The following is a 17,749-nucleotide window of genomic DNA, read 5'->3' as shown; positions in this document are numbered from 1 at the left end:
TTCTGTCCTTGCATGGCTGGGAGGCTGTAAACAGTCACATTCGTAGTTGTAAGAGCCCGGACAAACTTGTCAGGCAAGTTAGAAAGCTATCAGAGGGGCTTGGATTGGAACACTGCCATTAAGCCGAGGAGAACTTTTTAACTACAGCTCTGGATTAATGTTTTCAGAGAAAGGCAGTTGGGGGGAAGCCCCCGTAAGTATTAGAGGACTTGGTAAGAGGGGTAAGATAGTAAGGCAGTCAGACTCCGGTTTTCTTTGGGGTAGATGCTCGGGTAAGTCCAGGGGGTTACTCGAGTCCTGATTAGCCTTTGCCCGTCAGGCCTCATCCCCAATTGACCTTTGCCACGGGTATGATTTCCCTTGCTGGCTCCCGGCAGAACACCCAGGACTGATCTCCTTTACAATGGACTGGTTGGATCTTGCAGTCCAAGGGACTCTCAAGAGTCTTCTCCAAAACCACAGTTCAAAAGCATCAATTCTTCTGCACTCAGCTTTCTTTACAGTCCAACTCACATTCGTATATGACCACTGGAAAACTATAGCCTTGACTAGATGGACCTTTGTTGGCAAAGTAATGTCTCTGCTTTTTAATATGCTATCTAGGCTGGTCAAAACTTTCCTTCCAAGGAGTAAGCGTCTTTTAATTTCATGGCTGCAATCAGCATCCGCAGTGATTTTGGAGCCCAAAAATAAAGTCTGACACTATTTCCACTGTTTCTCCATCTATTTCCCATGAAGTGATGGGACTAGATGCCATGATCTTGGTTTTCTGAATGTTGAACTTTAAGTCAACTTTTCACTCTCCTTATTCACTTTCATCAAGAGGCTTTTGAGTTCCTCTTCACTTTCTGCCATAAGGGTAGTGTCATCTGCATATCTGAGGTTATTGATATTTCTCCCAGCAATCTTGATTTCAGCTTGCGCTTCTTCCAGCCCAGGGTTCCTCATGATGTACTCTGCATATGAGGTAAATAAGCAGGGTGAAAATACACAGCCTTGATGTACTCCTTTTCCTATTTGGAACCAGTCTGTTGTTCCGTGTCCAGTTCTAACTGTTACTTCCTGACCTGCATAAAGGTTTCTCAAGAGGCAGGTCAGGTGGTCTGGGATTCCCATCCCTTTCAGAATTTTCACAGTTTCTTGTGATCCACACAATCAAAGGCTTTGGCATAGTCAATAAAGCAGAAATAGATGTTTTTCTGGAACTCTCTTGCTTTTTCCATGATCCAGCGGATGTTGACAATTTGATCTCTGATTCCCCTGCCTTTTCTAAAACCAGCTTGAACATCTGGAAGTTCACAGTTCACATATTGCTGAAGCCTGGCTTAGAGAGTTTTGAGCATTACTTTACTTGCATGTGAGATGAGTGCAATTGTGCGGTAGTTTGAGCATTCTTTGGCATTGCCTTTCTTTAGGATTGGAATGAAAACTGACCTTTTCCAGTGCTGTGGCCACTGCTGAGTTTTCCAAATTTGCTGGCATATTGAGTGCAGCACTTTCACAGCATCATCTTTCAGGATTTGAAATAGATCAACTGGAATTCTATCACCTCCACTAGCTTTGTTCGTAGTGATGCTTTTTGAGGCCCACTTGACTTCATATTCCAGGATATCTGGCTCTAGGTGAGTGATCACACCATCGTGATTATCTTGGTCCTGAAGATCTTTTTTGTAGAGTTCTTCTGTGTATTCTTGCCACCTCTTCTTAATATCTTCTGCTTCTGTTAGGTCCATACCATTTCTGTCCTTTATCGAGCCCATCTTTGCATGAAATGTTCCCTTGGTATCTCTAATTTTCTTGAAGAGATCTCTAGTCTTTCGCATTCTATTGTTTTCCTCTATTTCTTTGCATTGATCACTGAGGAAGGCTTTCTTATGTCTCCTTGCTATTCTTTGGAACTCTGCATTCAGATGCTTATATCTTTCCTTTTCTCCTTTGCTTTTCACTTCTCTTCTTTTCATAGCTATTTGTAAGGCCTCCCAGACAGCCATTCTGCTTTTTTGCATTTCTTTTCCATGGGGATGGTCTTGATCCCTGCCTCCTGTACAATGTCACGAACCTCCGTCCATAGTTCATCAGGCACTCTATCTATCAGATCTAGCCCCTTAAATCTATTTCTCACTTCCACTGTATAATCATAAGGGATTTGATTGAGGTCATATCTGAATGGTCTAGTGATTTTCCCTACTTTCTTCAATTTAAATCTGAATTTGGCAATAAGGAATTCATGATATGAGCCACAGTCAGCTTCTGGCCTTGTTTTTGCTAACTGTATAGAGCTTCTCCATCTTTGGCTGCAAAGAATATAATCAATCTGATTTCGGTGTTGACCATCTGGTGATGTCCATGTGTAGAGTCTTCTCTTGTGTTGTGGTGTTTGCTATGACCAGTGCGTTCTCTTGGCAAAACTTTATTAGCCTTTGCCCTGCTTCATTCCGTGCTCCAAGGTCAAATTTGCCTGTTACTCCAGGTGTTTCTTGACTTCCTACTTTTGCATTCCAGTCCCCTATAATGACAAGGACATCTTTTTTGGGTGTTAGTTCTAAAAGGTCTTGTAGGTCTTCATAGAACCCTTCAACTTTGGCTTCTTCAGTATTACTGGTTGGGGCATAGACTTGGATTACTGTAATATTGAATGGTTTGCTTTGGAAACGAACAGAGATCGTTCTGTCGTTTTTGAGATTGTATCCAAGTACTGCATTTCAGACTCTTTCGTTGACCATGATGGCTACTCCATTTCTTCTAAGGGATTCCTGCCCACAGTAGTAGTTATAATGGTCATCTGAGTTAAATTCACCCATTCCAGTCCATTTTAGTTCACTGATTCCTAGAATGTCGACGTTCAGTCTTGCCATCTCCTGTTTGACCACTCCCAATTTACTTGATTCATGGACCTAACATTCCAGGTTCCTATGCAATAATGCTCTTTACAGCATTGGACCTTGCTTCTATCCCCAGTCACATCCACAACTGGGCATTATTTTTGCTTTGGTTCCATCCCATCATTCTTTATGGATTTATTTCTCCACTGAACTCCAGTAGCATATTGGGAACCCACCAACCTGGGGAATTCCTCATTCAGTACCCTATCATTTTGCCTTTTCCTACTGTTCATGGGGTCAGGGTCAGCGCGCCCCTTCGTGTCCCAACCTCCCCACCCCCCCACTCCGTCCGCCGCCGGTTCCTGCTCCCCTCCCACCCCGCCTCGGCATCTCCCTCTCCGCCTGCCTTCCGCTGCTGCCGCCCCCGCCACCACCACCACCGAACCCTTGAAGGGACGATGGTTAGGCGGCGGGGTCGGCAGTAGGGTTGCTCTCTGTGCATGGGGAAGGGGGCCCGGGGAGGTCACCCGTCACTCCGTCCCCTTCTCGGGACCCCTCCTTGCGGGTGCCCTCGCCCCGCGTGCGTGTTCCCGCACCCTCAGAGATGCGACCTCAGATCAGAGGTGGCAACCCACTGAATTGAAGGATATTAGTCAGCAGAGGAAAAGAAACTAACCAGGATTCCCTCAGTAATGGTGAGTGAACAGGGAAGAGCCCAGCGCCCAATCCCCGCCCCGCGGTGGGACGCGGGACATGTGGCTTACTAAAGACCCACTCCCCGGCACCGCTCGTGGGGGGCCCAAGTCCTTCTGATTGAGGCCCAGCCCGTGGACGGTGTGAGGCCTGTAGCGGCCCCTGGTGCACTGGGCCCGGGTCTTCCCGGAGTCGGGTTTCTTGGGAATGCAGCCCAAAGCGGGTGGTAAACTCCATCTAAGGCTGAATACCGGCAGAAGACCGATAGTCAACAAGTACCTTAAGGGAAAGTTGAAAAGAACTTTGAAGAGAGAGTTCAAGAGGGCGTGAAACCATTAAGAGGTAAACGGGTGGGGTCCGTGCAGTCCGCCGGGAGGATTCAACCTGGTGGCGGGTCCGGTGCCGGCGGCCTGGCGGATCTTTCCCACTCCCCATTCCTCCCGACCCCTCCACCCGCCCTCCCTCAGCCGCTCGCTGCTCTCCCCTCCGTCTCTGGGCGGATGTGGGCGGTGGAGGGGACGCGGGGGTGGGCGAGCAGGGCCGGGGGTGGGGTCGGCAGGGGACCATACCCCGCCGGTGATCGGGCGCCACCCGGCGCATTTCCACCGCGGCAGTCCTGGCTCCAGGACGGCTTGGAAGGCCAGTGGTGAAGGTGGCTGGGGGGCTCCGCCGTCGCAGCGGCGGGTCCACCCGCCCCCCCGAGTGTTACAACACCCCCCCCCCCCCCGGCAGCAGCGCTCACCAAATCCCGGGGCCAAGGGAGCCCAGAACTGTCGCCGCGCTCTCACCCCTCCTGGCGCTTCCCCCCGCGGGGGCGCACCGGTGTCCACCCCACGCACCGGCTGGCGCATGGGGGTCTGGGGGGGAGCTGGCCGCCCCTCCCACAGCGCGACTGCTCTCCCACCCCAGCCCGCCTCCAATGGGGTGGGTCGGGCTGGTCGGACTGTCCCCAGTGCGCCCTGGGCAGGTCGTGCTGTCCGGCCCGGGGGCGTTTTCTCGGTCACGCTGGTCGGCGAAGAGAGCGCACGGGGTCAGCGGTGATGTCGGCCACCCACCCGACCTGTCTTGAAACACGGACCAAGGAGTCTAACACATGCGCGAGTCAGGGGCTCGCACGAAAGCCTCCGTGGCACAATGAAGGTGAAGGCCATCTTAGCTGGCGGCTGAGGTGGGATCCTGAGCCCTCTCCAGTCTGCCGAGGGTGCACCACCGGCCCGTCTCGCCCACCGCGCCGGGGAGGTGGAGCATGAGCGCACGTGTTAGGACACGAAAGATGGTGAACTATGCCTGGGCAGGGCGAAACCAGAGGAAACTCTGGTGGGGATCTGTAGCGGTCCTGACGTGCAAATCAGTCGTCCGACCTGGGTATAGGGGCAAAAGACTAATCGAACCATCTAGTAGCTTGTTCCCTCTGAAGTTTCCCTCAGGATAGCTGGCGCTCTCGCAATGAAAACCCACGCAGTTTTATCTGGTAAAGCGAATGATTAGAGGTCTTGGGGCCAAAACGATCTCAACCTATTCTCAAACTTTAAATGGCTAAGAAGCTCAGCTCGCTGGCATGGAGCCGGGCGTGGAATGCGAGTGTCTAGTGGACCATTTTTGGTAAGCAGAACTGGCGCTGCGGGATGAACCGAACACCGGGTTAAGGCGCCAGATGCCGATGCTCATCAGACCCCAGAAAAGGTGTTGGTTGATATAGACAGCAGGACTGTGGCCATGGAAGTTGGAATCCGCTAAGGAGTGTCCTCCTCTTTAATGAAAGGGCTTAATGGCTGGGCTTCCCTGGTGGCTCAGAGGTTAAAGCGTCTGCCTCCAATGCGGGAGACTCGGGTTCGATCCCTGGGTCAGGAAAATCCCCTGGAGAAGGAAACGGTAACCCACTCCAGTATTCTTGCCTGGAGAATCCCATGGACGGAGAAGCCTGGTAGGCTACAGTCCACGGGGTCGCAAAGAGTCGGACACGACTGAGCGACGGAACGGAACGGAAGGAGTGTGTAACAACTCACATGCTGAATCAACTAGCCCTGAAAATGGATGGCGCTGGAGCATCGGGCCCATACCCGGCCATGCAGTCGGAGAGGCGAGAGAGGGACGGGAGCCCAGGGGGCGGGGGGAGACGAGGGGGGAGGACCCCTCCCCCCGGCCCCCCCACCCCCCCTCCCTGGGACGCTAGGCTGCAACGAGTAGAAGGGCCGCTGCGGTGAGCCTTGAAGCCTAGGGCGCGGGCCGGGGTGGAGCCGCCGCAGGTGCAGATCTTGGTGGTAGTAGCAAGTATTCAAACGAGAACTTTGAAGGCCGAAATGGAGAAGGGTTCCATGTGAACAGCAGTTGAACACGGATCAGTCGGTCCTGAGAGATGGGCGAGCACCGTTCCGAAGGTATGGGCAATGGCCTCCATTGCCCTCAGCCGATTGAAAGGGAGTCGGGTTCAGATCCCTGAATCCAGAGTAATGGAGATGGGCGCCGCGAGGCGTCCAGTGCGGTAATGCATCCGATCCCGAAGAAGCCAGCGGGAGCCCCAGGGAGAGTTCTCTTTTCTTTGTGAAGGGCAGGGCGCCCTGGAATGGGTTCACCTAGAGAGAGGAGCCCGTGCCATGGAAAGAGTCGTGGTTCCGGCGGCGTCCGGTGAGCTCTCACTGGCCCTTGAAAATCCAAGGGAGAGGGTGTAAATCTCACGCCGGGTTGTACCCATATCCGCAGCGGGTCTCCAAGGTGAACAGCCTCTGGCATGTTTGAACAATGTAGGTAAGGGAAGTCAGCAAGCTGGATCCATAACTTTGGGATAAGGATTGGCTCTAAGGGCTGGGTCGGTCGGGCTGGGGCGTGAAGCCGGGCTGGGCGCGCGCCGTGGCTGGACAAGGCGCCGCCGCCACCCCCACGCCCGCGGCCGCACCCGCGGCCCTGCCCCGGCCCACCCGGCACAGCTCCCTCCCACCTGGCCTCCTGCTCTCCTCCCGCGCCCCCTCCTCCCCACTCCAAGGTTGGCGGGTAGGGGGGTGGTGGGACTGGGATAGGGGTTGGGGCCCCAGTGGCAGGGGAGGTCCCCCCGCGGGGGTCAAGGCACCCGGGGGGCCGGCTGCGGCAGCCATTCTGGACACGAGCTGGGCCCTTCCTGTGGATAACCTCAGCTGCGACGGGCATCGCGGCTGTCCCCGGGGACCCCGGCGGGCGCCGGGCACATGCGGTGCGCGTCCAATGGCCTTCGGCGGCGGAGCGGGGGGCTCCCACCCTCCCCACCGCCCTGGCGGCCGTGCAGCGCCACCCGCCCCCGCCGCCCCATTGCCCCTCACCGCCCTCGGTGGCGGGTGCGCCGGTACCCCTGCCAGGTGCGCCCCAGGGGCCGCAGTTTCGTGCGGTGCCTTGCCTCGGCTGGCGCCTAGCAGCCGACTTAGAACTGGTGCGGACCAGGGGAATCCGACTGTTTAATTAAAACAAAGCATCGCGAAGGCCTGTGGTGTGATTTCTGCCCAGTCTCTGAATGTCAAAGTGAAGAAATTCAATGAAGCGCGGGTAAACGGCGGGAGTAACTATGACTATCTTCAGTTCAGTTCAGTAGCTCAGTCGTGTCTGACTCTTTGCGACCCCATGAAGCACAGCACGCCTCCCTGTCCATCACCAACTCCCAGAGTTCACTCAAACTCATGTCCATCGAGTCGGTCATGCCATCCAGCCATCTCATTCTCTGTCGTCCCCTTCTCCTCCCGCCCTCAATCCCTCCCAGCATCAGACTCTTTTCCAGTGAGTCAACTCGTCGCATGAGGTGGCCAAAGTATTGCAGTTTCAGCTTTAGCATCAGTCCTTCCAATGAACACCCAGGATTGATCTCCTTGAGAATGGACTGGCTGGATCTCCTTGCAGTCCAAGGGACTCTCAAGAGTCTTCTCCAACACCACAGTTCAAAAGCATCAATTCTTCGGCGATCAGCTTTCTTCACAGTCCAACTCTCACATCCATACATGACCACGGGAAAAACCATAGCCTTGACTAGACAGACCTTGGTTGGCAAAGTAATGTCTCTGCTCTTTAATATACTACCTAGGTTGGTCATAACTTTCCTTCCAAGGAGTAAGTGTCTTTTAATTTCATGGCTGCAATCAGCATCCGCAGTGATTTTGGAGCCCAAACAAATAAAGTCTGACACTGTTTCCACTGTTTCCCCATCTATTTCCCATGAAGTGATGGGACTAGATGCCATGATCTTGGTTTTCTGAATGTTGAGCTTCAAGCCAACCTTTTCCCTCTCCTCTTTCACTTTCATTAAGCGGCTTTTGAGTTCCTCTTCACTTTCTGCCATAAGGGTGGTGTCATCTGCATATCTGAGGTTATTGATATTTCTCCCAGCAATCTTGATTCCAGCTTGTGCTTCCTCCAGCCCAGCGTTCCTCATGATGTACTCTGCATAGAAGTTAAATAAGAAGGGTGACAATACACAGCCTTGACGTACTCTTTTTCCTATTTAGAACCAGTCTGTTGTTCCATGTCCAGTTCTAACTGTTGCTTCCTGACCTGCATACAGGTTTCTCAAGAGGCAGGTCAGGTGGTCTGGGATTCCCATCTCTTTCGGAATTTTCCAGTTTCTTGTGATCCCCACAGTCAAAGGCTTTGGCATAGTCAATGAAACAGAAACAGATGTTATTCTGGAACTCTCTTGCTTTCTCCATGATCCAGCAGATGTTTGCAGTTTGATCTCTGGTTCCTCTGACTTTTCTAAAACCTGCTGGAACATCTGGAAATTCACGATTCACGTATTACTGAAGTCTAGTTTGGAGAATTTTGAGCATGACTTTACTAGCGTGTGAGATGAGTGCAATTGTGCAGTAGTCTGAGCATTCTTTGGCATTGCCTCTGTTTGGGATTGGAATGAAAACTGACCTTTTCCAGTCCTGTGGCCACTACTGATTTTCCAAATTTGCTGGTATATTGAGTGCAGCACTTTCACAGCATCATCTTTCAGGATTTGAAATAGCTCAACTGGAATTCCATCACCTCCACTAGCTTCGTTTACCTTAGGAAGCATCACTATGAACAAAGCTAGTGGAGGTGATGGAATTCCAATTGAGCTATTTCAAAGCCTGAAAGATGATGCTGTGAAAGTGCTTCACACCTGTTCAGTTCAGTTCAGTCGCTCAGTCGTGTCCGACTCTCCGCGACCCCATGAATCACAGCACGCCAGGCCTCCCTGTCCATCACCAACTGGAGTACACTCAAACTCATGTCCACAGAGTCGGTGATGCCATCCAGCCATCTCATTCTCCGTCGTCCCCTTCTCCTCCCGCCCCCAACCTTTCCTAGCATCAGAGTCTTTTCCAGTGAGTCAACTCGTCGCATGAGGTGGCCAAAGTATTGCAGTTTCAGCTTTAGCATCAGTCCCTCCAATGAACACCCAGGATTGATCTCCTTTAGAATGGACTGGTTGGATCTCCTTGCAGTATAAGGGACTCTCAAGAGTCTTCTCCAACACCACAGTTCAAAAGCATCGATTCTTCGGCGATCAGCTTTCTTCACAGTCCAACTCTCACATCCACATGACCACGGGAAAAACCATTGCCTTGACTAGACGGACCACTTTACTCACCTGTAAAACACTGGAAGCTGATCACAAGCTGGAAGAGTCTCTGCATTAAAAATATGAAATTATGTTGAATTTGCTGTATTTTGTCTAGGCCCTTGAGCCTAAAAAATGTCAGGTAATCCTTCCTAATTGTAATTTTGGGACAGCAACAGCATTAATTTATTGAGGAATTCCGAATTAACATTTTTAGTACCGAATTTGGCACACAGTGAGCACTCGGAAAACACTGCCTCCTAGTGTCTCCGCCGACGCCTGGCGTGAAGGCGCTCACCTTTCCCCGTCCGCGCACCGCCGGGGGCGCGGGGCGCTGTCCGCCGCAGGGGCGCCCTCAGAGGGCCTCCCCCGGCCCTGGGGCGCTCGCCGCCGCTCCCGCATCTAACACACGAGGTGCCTGCCGGGCCCGAGCGCCGGGGAGCGGGCGGAGCGGGCGCAGACCCCGGTCCCTCCAGGGCGGCCCCCCGGACGCAGCCCGCCTTCCCGAGGCCCCTCCCGGGGCAGCCCCGGGAGGACGCCCCGCCGCCCTTCAGCCCCCGCCCCGCCGCCGCTACTCTCAGCTCCTCCGGGAGCTCGGAGGACCAAGACGCGAGCACGCGCCCGGAGCCGACGCGCCTCGCTCCCTGCGGCCCCGCCCGCCGAAGCCCCCGCGGCCAATGGGCGCCCTGCGCGGCCGGCAGCCACCTATTGGAAGGCCGTACGTCTCCCGGAGGGCGGGCCGAGCCCATCCCCGCCCCGCCCCGCTCGCCCCGCCGCTTCCGGGGCAGAAGCCGGCAGGCCGAGCGCGTCAGCTGGCGCTGGCGGGCGGCGGCGCGCCGCCTGCGGGTTCGGGGCCGCGGGTGGGCCGACTCCGCGCGCGGTGTGAGCCGGCGCCCGCCGAGCGCCTGAGGGCGGGTTGCGCGTGGCCGCGAGTCCGGCGGGGCCGGAGAGCGCGGAGGCCTTAGAGGGCTCTGAGGGCCGCTCGGGCCGACTCAGAGACGGATGGAGTGTGCGCGGGCGGGAAGCGCGGGGGCGCTCGGCCCCCGGGAATCGTCACTCGCCGTGGGAGCGGGTCCTCCTCAGCGAGGACTTCGGGGCAGCCCGGAGGTAGGGGCTGCGGGCGAGCGGGCGGCTGTGGCGGCCGCACAGAGCGCACCGGGTTTTTTGTGTTCGGAGGCGGGTCACCCATCTGACGGGGCGTTTGCAGATACATTTACTGGGATATGTGGTTTGAGAACCCAGAGAAGGAAGGAATGCAGTGCTACGCTATTAGTTGTTTTAGACTCAAACTAGAAAAACAGTATTTCAAAAAATTTTTATTTAGCGTCCTGAAAAAGTTCACCTAGCACCACCTGATAGTTATTATGGGCAGATTTTTTAAATCTTACCTGATTGTTCATATATAACAGGAATAATGGCTTGGTGATTCCTTGTCCCTTAGTGTCTTACATGTATTCATCTGTAAAACAAACCTACCTTGGGGGGCTATGTGGATTCAATGAACTATAAAGTATGTAAAACTTAACCAAAGCACTTTTAAAGGAGTGTCTCAAGGCATTATCCTATATACATACAAACAAAAACCACAATAATTGACCAATAATAATTAGCAAGTGAGTGAGCCCCATGCCTAGCTCCTTAAGGCATATTACTTAATTTCTGAGTAGCTGAACTGGAATTTGGTCCAGGCATACTGAACTCTAAAATTGGGGCACTTGACCTGCAGGAAACGCAAAATGTGTTTCACAGGCTCTCTCTTGGGCATCTACGTGTGCATAGCATGGGGGACTAGAAATCAAAGACCCAATACATGCCCGAAAAGTTTACACAGGTAAACAGTGTGTGGGGAGGAACAACTCCACATTAACCATTCCCAAAAAGTAGAAAATTACTATATTAGAATTGAACTGTGGGTACATTGCTCAGTCGTTTGCCTATTCTCTCACAGAATCTGGTAGAATTTGTTTACAAAATTAACATGGATTTTTTTTTTTAAAAGGAGTTGCATAAAGTTACACATCACTTATGCCTCACTTCAGTTCAGTCACTCAGTCGTGTCCGACTCTTTGCCACCCCATGGATGGCAGCACACCAGGCTTCCCTGTCCATCATGAACTCCCCGAGTTCACTCAAACTCATGTCCATTGAGTCGGTGATGCCATCCAACCATCTCATCCTCTGTCATCCCGTTCTATTGCCTTCAGTCTTTCCCAACATCAGGGTCTTTTCCAATGAGTCAGTTCTTCACATCAGGTGGCCAAAATATTGGAGTTTCAGCTTCAGCATCAGTCCTTCCAATGAATATTCAGGACTGATTTCCTTTAGGATTGACTGGATTGTTTTTCTTGCAGTCCAAGCGACTCTCAAGTCTTTTTGAACACACTGGTTATAGCAAATACCCTCTTCTAACAACACAAGAGAAGACTCTACACATGGACATCACCAGATGGTCAATATGGAAATCAGATGGATTATATTCTTTGCAGCCAAAGATGGAGAAGCATTGCCTTTCTTTGGGACTGGAATGAAAAGTGACCTTTCCTGGGCCTGTGACCACTGCTGAGTTTTCCAAATTTGCTGGCATATTGAGTGCAGCACTTTGACAGCATTATCTTTTAGGATTTGAAATAGCTCAACTGGAATTCCATCACCTCCAGTAGCTTTGTTCGTTGTGATGCCTCCTAAGGTCCACTTGACTTTGCATTCCAGGATGTCTGTCACTAGTGAGTGATCACACCATCATGGTTATCTGAGTGTTGAAGATCTTTTTTGTATAGTTCTTCTGTGTATTCTTGCCACCTCTTCTTAATATCTTCAGCTTCTGTTAGGTTCATACCACTTCTGTCCTTTATTATGCCCATCTTTGCATGAAATGTTCCCTTGGTATCTCTAATTTTCTTGACGATATCTTTAGTCTTTCCCATTCTATTGTTTTCCTCTATTTCTTTGCATTGATCGCTGAGGAAGGCTTTCTTATCTCTCCTTGCTACTGTTTGGAACTCTGCATTCAGATCGGTGTATCTTTCCTTTTCTTCTTTGCCTTTCGCGTCTCTTCTTTTCTTAGTTGTTTGTAAAGCATCCTCAGACAACCTTTTTGCATTTCTTTTTCTTGAGGATGGTCTTGATCACTGCCTCCTGTACAATGTCACGAACCTCCATCCCAGTTCTTCAGACACTCTGTTTATCAGATCTAATCCCTTGAACTTGTCACTTCCACTATAATCATAAGGGATTTGATTTAAGTCATACATGAATGGTCTAGTGGTTTCCCCCACTTTCTTCAATTTGACTGCATTTTGCAATAAGGAGATCATGATCTGAGCCACAGTCAGCTCCTGGTCTTTTTTTTCCCTTCTGACTGTGTAGAGCTTTTCCATCTTTGGCTGCAAAGAATATAATCAATCTGATTTCGGTATTGACCATCTGGTGACATCCATGTGTAGAACTTGTGTTGTTGTAAGAGGGTGTTTGCTATGACCAATGCGTTCTCTTGGCAAAACTCTGTTAGCCTTTGCCCTGCTTCATTCTGTACTCCAAGGCCAAATTTACCTGTTACTCCAGGTATCTCTTGACTTCCTAATGTCCTATAATGAGAAGGACATCTGTTTTTTTTTTTTTTTTTTGATGTTAGTTCTAGAAGGTCTTGTAGGTCTTCATAGAACCGTTCAACTTCAGCTTCTTTGGCATTACTGGTCAGGGCATAGACTTGGATTACTGTGATACTGAATGGTTTGCCTTGGAAATGAACAGAGATGATTCTGTCGTGTATGAGATTGCACCCAAGTACTGCATTTCAGACTCTCTTGTTGACTATGATGGCTAGTCCATTTCTTCTAAGGGATTCTTGCCCACAGTAGTAGATGTAATGGTCATCTGAGTTAAATTCATCCATTCCAGTCCATTTTAGTTTGCTGATTCCTAAAATGTCGATGTTCACTCTTGTCATCTCCAGTTTGACCACTTCTAATTTACTTTGATTCATGGACCTAACAATCTGGTTCCTATAACATTGCTCCTTACAGCATTGGACTTTACGTCCATCACCAGTCACATCCTCAACAGGGCATTGTTTTTCCCTTGTCTCTTCACTCTTTCTGGAGTTATTTCTCTACTCTTCTCCAGTAACATATTGGGCACCTACCTACCTGGGAGTTCATCATTCACTCTCCTTATCTTTTTGCCTTTTCATACTGTTCATGGGGTTCTCAAGGCAATAATACTGAAGTGGTTTGCCATTCCCTTCTCCAGTGGACGACGCTTTGTCAGAACTCTCCACCATGACCCGTCCGTCTTGGGTGGCACTACACAGCATGGCTCAGTTTCATTGAGTTAGACAAGACTGTGGTCCATGTGATCAGTTTGATTAGTTTTCTGTGTTTGTGGATTCTACCTGAACAAACACAAAAGGGCTTGAGTCTCACTACTATTTCCCCATAAAGCGTCACACAAACACCCAATCCAGACTAATCTTTTTGGTGTCCACAGTACACTGCTGAGGGTGCTTATATGCCAGGAGGCAGCATTGTCAGGAAGGAGGCTTGAGCTAACATCCCCAGGACTAGCAGAGGTGAAGACTGGCTTAATTTTGCCTTGAAATTCCTAGCGGCCTTCATCCCACAATGCAATCTTGTCCCAGCCCAACATAGCACACAGTAAACCTTTAAAAATTATTCAGTGAAGGGCACCCTGCCAGACTGTTTCCACCCCACCCCAGTTCAGCAGTGGGACTCAAGCCTGCTCAGCCTCCAGGGATGCGATAGGGTCCCAAGCCAGGGAGGTCGGACATCATACAGTAGGCACTGCTTTCCTTCCCTTTTCTTTAACATCTTGCCAATACTACCCGCAGCATAGTCCAGTTGATCTGCTGTGACGATTGTCACTGTACTGATTCGATACGAAGTCATCTATGGGTTTTCTCTATGGTGTTCAGGGGACTATTTGCCTTAGGAGTTCGAGCAGAGTGATGAGCATCAGGTCTTCATGCCTTTTCTACCTCAGATACCCTTTTTGTTGCCAATGGAAAGCAGGAAGGTAACAGATAACTGGTCTGGATCGTCTCTTAGAGCTACATAGTTGTACATCTGTGTGGGTGGAAGGGAGGAGGAAAGGGTACAGTCCACGTGGGTGATTCATTACAGGAACAGATCTGCTTTCGTTTTGGGTACTTACCTGCTAATTTGTTCCAGGCCGTGCTCTTTCTTTCCAAAACCCTTTCTTTGACTTTGAACTCTCAGCATCTCTTTCTGGGATGTTAGTTTGTTGCCTTCTGTGTCTGTCCTCACTTGGCCTAGACTAGACCTCATATACCTGGATCTTCCTCTGCCTGCCTGACTACTCTTGGCCTCCGATCCTTCATGGGCCATCCAGCTGTGTGTCTCTGTGTTAGAGTTCCCTACTTTCCATATCTTTCTTTTTCAGTGAGTGAGAAACCGTCCACCAGATCTATGTACAACATTTTCTTTAAGCTTCAGTCTCTCGTTGGGGATTTTGCTGGGTGCACGTCTAGGCTCCTGAAGGAAGCAGTGCTCGAGGTTTGTTGGGGTGCAAGTGCCTTTTGATCGATGGAGCTCTCAGGAGGCCAAAGTTGTGGGAATGGCGTAAGGCCTGACTTGAGAGTGTTTCTTTCAGGCATTCAGAGACTGTCCGTCTTCATTCCAGTGTCTGCTGTCAATGGGTGTTCCCACCCACAGCCTAGGGCGATTCTTCTTCCTCCAGACTCTCTTCCACGTTGATTGCCTGTAGCCTTGCCGTGTCAGCATTTGTGAATATCGCAATGTGATTTCCCATTGTCCTTTCAATTGGCATCCCTGCAGTAATTAGCGGAGAAGGCAATGGCAAGCCACTCCAGTACTCTTGCCTAGAAAATCCCATGGATGGAGGAGCCTGGTGGACTGCAGTCCGTGGAGTCGCCAAGAGTCGGACACTACTGAGCGACTTCACTTTCACTTTTCACTTTCACACATTGGAGAACGAAATGGCAACCCACTCCAGTGTTCTTGCCTGGAGAATCCCAGGGATGGGGGAGCCTGGTGGGCTTCCGTCTGTGGAGTCACACAGAGTCGGACACGACTGAAGTGACTTAGCAGCAGCAGCAGTAATTAGGGATGCTGAGCACCTTGTTTGGTGGGGGAGGTTGGGTGCGTCTTTGCTTTTCTGTTTTCTTCTTTCTTTCTTCTCCTTTAAGGGTGGGAGGATGATTTATATTTGGCAGTTGGATTCCTGAATATCCACTGCCATTCCCTGGGGGCAGCTGGCTGGAAGGGAAGTCCAGGCCTTGCGTATTGAACTGAGGTGCCTGTGGTCAGGTTGTAGTTACAGAAAATGTCCACAAGGCAGCAGCACTTTCCCATGCCCACCTTTGGATCCTGGGGAAGCGGAGCTGTAGAGCCAGCTGGCTTCCTGGGCTGTGCAAGAAATGAGTGGGATGTGCCTGAGCAGAGAGGACAGGGCCTGAGTCTCACTCTTTTCCCCCTACAGCATCACACAAACAGCCCATCCAGACGAGTCCCTTCAGGGCCCACAGTGCACTGCTGGGAGTTCTTAGGTGTTAGAAGGCTGCATTCTCAGGCAGGAGGCTGGAACTGGGATCCCCAGCACCAGGAGAGGGAGAGGTTGCCGAATAACCTCAGGTATGCAGATGAGACCACACTTATGCCAGAAAGTGAAGAACTACATAGCATCTTGATGAAAGTGAAAGAGGAGAGTGAAAAAGTTGGCTTAAAACTCAACAGTAGAAAAACTAAGGTCATGGCATCTGGTCCCATCACTTCATGGCAAATAGATGAGGAAGCAATGGAAACAGTGCTTTATTTATTTATTTTTTAATTTTCCTGGGTTCCAAAATCACTGCAGACGGTGATGGCAGCCATGAAATTAAAAGACGCTTGCTCCTTGGAAGAAAAGCTATGACCAACCTGGACAGCATATTGAAAAGCAGAGACGTTACTTTGCTGACAAAGTCCATCTAGTCAAGGCTATGGTTTTTCCAGTGGTCATGTATTGATGTGAGAGTTAGGCCATAAAGAAGGCTGAGCACTGAAGAATTGATGCTTTTGAACTGCAGTGTTGGAGAAGACTCTTGAGAGTCCCTTGGACTGCAAGGAGATCAAACAAGTCCATCCTAAAGGAAATCAGTCCTGAATTTTCATTGGAAGGACTGATGTTGAAACTGAAACTCCAATCCTTTGGCCACTTGATGCTAAGAGCTGACTCATTGGAAAAGACCCTGATTCTGGGAAAGATTGAAGGAGGGAGGAGAAGGGGATGACAGAGGATGAGACGGTTGGATGGCGTCACTGACTCAATGGACATGGGTTTGGGTGAACTCCAGGAGTTGGTGATGAACAGGGAGGCCTGGCGCACAAAGAGGTGGACATGGCTGAGCGACTGAACTGACCTGAGATATGAGGAGATGCAAGGATTGGGATAATAAAATCTGCCCCTAAACACGTCCAGCGATCTAAAGGCCTGTCCCACCAGGTTCCCTGGAGCATGGAGCGCCTCACTCCGCCTTGCACGCCTCAGCGGGCGTGGAGGGCCAGCAGCTATGGCAGCGTGGGCTTTAACCTCTGCAGAGGCAGATGGCAGGTGCCTTTGCTGTTCAGTCGTTGGCAATGCTCTTGTTAAGTGCCAACTTGTAACCGACAGTGGGTTATTGTTTGTGGAAATCCAGCTTAGAGCCATCTCTTGATGTGTGAGAATTTCCCAGCCTGGGTCCCCAGACAAATCCTTCAGGGCCAGGGGTTCCTTCCTTCATTATATCTGTTCATTTGACTGGAAACCAGCAATGACATAGTTTTCTTTAAATCTGATCTATCATCCAGGCCTCAAAGTAGGCCTGGGTGTTATATCCCCTCCCCCTCTGTAGACTTGGGTTCCAAGGATGAACTATAGTCAGACATCCATGTTTTTACAGATGAGGAAACGGAGAGCCAGAGAGGGTGGAGGACTGTCCAAGGGGGAGCAGGACATCCTTCCAGGAACCCTGGCTGCTGGCTTTTTAACGGGCTTCCTACCCAGCATGGTCTTCAATCAGCAAGTGTTGACGTTGAGGATAAACTATGGGTGAAAATGTAAAAGGCTTTTTTGAAGAACGTGCCTACCAGCTGTGCCTCTTATGGAGTATTTTCACCGTATTCACTACCCTGGGAAAGTTCTGGGCACAGAGCAGATGCATAGTTTTTATTGAATAAGTTCAGTTTCACATAATTATATCCATAGTGTCAGCAACACTATGAGGTATATTAGAACAGTGGTCTTCACAGTTGGTCCTTCACGGATCAGTAAAGAAAGAGAACTGTTTTTATTAGGAAGACTGTAAGAGAATTGCTAAGTTTTAAGTTTCTCTCACAAGGATATTTTAAGAAAATGAAACAAATCTTTCCCATCATCTCCAAGGCTATTGGAGGTCTGTTGAGGACCCCATGCAAGGGAGGGTCTACCTCTTGGGACACTCCTGCTTCAGCATCTAGCTAAGCCAGCAACCTGGAACAGCTGAGTACACTTGAAGTTCCTGCCTTGCCTTCAGGACTTTTGTGGAGACAGTTTTTGACGGACAGGAGTGGGGAAGGTTTCAGGGTGTTTCAGGCGCAGTCCCCTTACTGTGCGCTCTATTTTGATGGACAGGAATGGGGGAGGTTTCAGGGTGTCTCAGGCGTGTCCCCTTACTGTGCACTCCATTTTTGACGGA

The 17,749-nt window shown here is 50.6% G+C and overlaps 2 pseudogenes across 1 annotated transcript in view; both read left to right on the top strand.

Annotated features, from left to right (window-relative positions):
* Positions 1 to 3,452: 3,452 nt before the first annotated feature.
* On the top strand, positions 3,453 to 6,244 carry LOC148775313 (28S ribosomal RNA; annotated as a pseudogene).
* Positions 6,245 to 9,856: 3,612 nt separating this feature from the next.
* LOC129535271 (cilia- and flagella-associated protein 100-like) overlaps positions 9,857 to 17,749 on the top strand; it is a 43,671-nt pseudogene continuing 35,778 nt past the window's right edge. The window contains exon 1 of the transcript XR_016039067.1: positions 9,857 to 10,167. The product of XR_016039067.1 is annotated as a cilia- and flagella-associated protein 100-like (transcript). The remainder of the gene's footprint in view (positions 10,168 to 17,749) is intronic.

Source organism: Moschus berezovskii, chromosome 15, assembly GCF_049115385.1.
Source record: "Moschus berezovskii isolate FMDL1 chromosome 15, NW_MosBer_1.0, whole genome shotgun sequence".
NCBI lineage: Eukaryota > Metazoa > Chordata > Mammalia > Artiodactyla > Moschidae > Moschus > Moschus berezovskii.
Note: the sequence above shows the minus strand (reverse complement) of the source record. Positions and strands in the feature narration are given on the sequence as shown.